This window comes from Penaeus chinensis, chromosome 30 (genome assembly GCF_019202785.1).
Source record: "Penaeus chinensis breed Huanghai No. 1 chromosome 30, ASM1920278v2, whole genome shotgun sequence".
Lineage (NCBI taxonomy): Eukaryota > Metazoa > Arthropoda > Malacostraca > Decapoda > Penaeidae > Penaeus > Penaeus chinensis.
Window position 1 is genome coordinate 12,643,523 of NC_061848.1, and position 2,500 is coordinate 12,646,022.

At 40.7% G+C, this 2,500-nt stretch overlaps 1 protein-coding gene across 1 annotated transcript in view; it reads left to right on the forward strand.

Moving 5' to 3' along the window:
• LOC125041599 (sodium-dependent neutral amino acid transporter B(0)AT3-like) overlaps window positions 1-2,500 on the forward strand; it is a 62,512-nt gene that overhangs the window by 45,544 nt on the left and 14,468 nt on the right. The window lies entirely within an intron of this gene.

Here is a 2,500-nt window from a genome sequence, read left to right on the forward strand (position 1 = left end):
GGAGAGAAATAGAGAGGAGGGGTAGGGAAGGTGTAAGAGAGAGGCAGAGAAAGAGAGAGAGAGATGGGATGAAGGGAGAAGGGGAGGGAGAGGGAGTGGGGGGATAAAGAACTCCACAACATCCGGGGCTGTGAGACAAACAAGGTCAATACTGCCTGATGTTGCGACCTTGTAGTCTTGTTTGCCGAAGAATTCCTATAAGAATAAACCAAAGGAAAATTGATCATGATAATATTTGTTGATTATATAGATAACTTTTAAATAATAATGATGAAAGCAAATGTATAAATGTGTGTGTATATATATACATATATATATGTGTGTGTGTGTGTGTGTGTGTGTGTTTGTGTGTGTGTCTGTGTGTGTGTGTGTGTGTCTGTGTGTGTGTGTATAGATAGATAGACAGATAGATAGATGTGTATACATATAAAGCGACCTGTTGGTAATCTGAAATAACAGGATTTACATAATTCCTAATAAGTTGAACAACAGAAATGGAGCATACATGGCTTTTCCAACATTCAGACGTAGCCGCGAAATGTTCATGGCGCGAGTGTCGCAGAGTAGGTCGGGCAACTCATCAAATTCAAGTTTCGTGGTTCAGTAAGCGCTCAGATTTCGCAATTTCTTGCAGGCTATTCAGTTCTCTGGCTTTTATTTCTCCTCAGGGCTCGAGTGCTTGTTGAGATGGTGATTGTCAACGCACTCTGGAAAAATACAAACGTCGTGTGTACAAAGATGAAATGGAATCGCACAATAAAAGAAGAACGTGGGACAATACTAGATTCCTCATTAGGGTGTCCGATTCAGAATGTTTGACTCGAAGCGTTAGGATTTTGTATTCTTTATTACGGTTGTGTCTCATTCATCTATTATCATATTTACACTTTATTCATTCGTTTAGCTACTTTGGTGTCTATTACTAAAGACAGTGTTATAGTCCTTATTTTTTTCTCAGAGAATTTAATCTAAGAAGAATTTCCTTTTTCCCGGAGCAAGACCATTTGCATGATTTCGCACAAGACAGCCATTCCTCAGGCTTTTTCCTCGCCCAAGACCGGAGATTATTCGCAAGTGCCTCATAAACCTCTTCCTTTTTCAACCGTCATTTACAGTGTATATGAATCGTGAACTTTTGAAGCTCCGAAGCCAGTGAATCCCTGCATGTGTGCGACCCGTGAAACTTTATACGAAGCCCTTTTGAAGCTGCAAAGCCGTAAACTTGAGGTGGCCCGAAGAACTCGACGCACTTCCTATAAGTCTCGTTTCATTAACCTGAAGGGAAAGTGAAAATGGGCATTGAGAAAAGGGGAGAAGGAGGGAGGGGGCAGATGAAGATAGGAAGTGGGACAGGGGGAGGAAGAGGGGCAGGTTAGAAGAAAATGGAAAGTGAGAAGAAGGAAGGAGTTAGATGAATATGGAAACAATGCAAGGTTAAATGAAAATGGGACGTGAGAAAGAGAAAAGGTTTGGATAAATAGGGGAATGGAGGAAATTGTAGGAGAGATGAAGGGTAAGAATAAGGATGAAATAAGATAGGTAAACAGTAATAAGCAAAATATAAGAAAGAGAAAAGGGTAGCATAAAAAGGCAAGACAGAGCCAGGAACAAGAAGGAATGGGTAAGAGGAGGAAGAGGTAAGAAGCAAGAAAGAGCAAGACATAGAAAAGGACAAAATTCAGGGAAGTCTGGCAAGATGCTTTAAAACCTCCTCCCTCCTTCCTCCCCCTCATCTTCCCACACCTCCTCGTCTGGCAAACGCGGCTCATCCAACACTTCGAGTCACTTAATAAGCAGAGACGACGCCTCGGTGCAGTCAAGCGAGCGTTTATGCATCTCAGAATGGGAATGAAAATGCAGTGGAAATATCTTTTTTGTATAGTAAAGTATAGGGATATTTTGTTTGTAGGTAAGGAAAGCGGTAGCAGAAACATATCTATTGAGAATAATCCAGGAAAATCTTTCTAAAAATAGGTACCTGTATCCTCTTTTTCCTTTCTGAGGAAAAAGATGGCGCTCATGTCCCAAGCAGATTGAATGCTCAGATAAGCTGAAAACTCGCAACATACTTGAAGTCTGCACCCATTCTTTTTTTATTATTATTATTATTATTTTCTTTTTTTTTCAGAAGGAAAGCTTTCTAGGGAAAAGCGGTTTCCGAATTTCTGGTCGGGCTTAGGCAACATGTCCCTCCCCTAAGCCGGAGACAAAACTGAACGATTATTAAACGTAAAGAGAGGGAGGGAGAGCGAAGAAGGGAGTTGAAGAAAGAGAGAGAGAGAGATAGGAGAAGGGAGTAGGAGAGAGAGAGAGAGAGAAAGAGGGAGAGAGAGAGAGAGATAGAAAGAATCAGGGGTAGAAGAAAAAACAGAGAGACAACATAGACAGATAGATAAAAAAAAAAAAGAGATAAGCAAGGCAATATATAAACAGATAGAGAGATAGATAGCTAAAATAGGCAAATAGCTAAATTGAGAGATAGAGAGGGGAATAGAGCGAC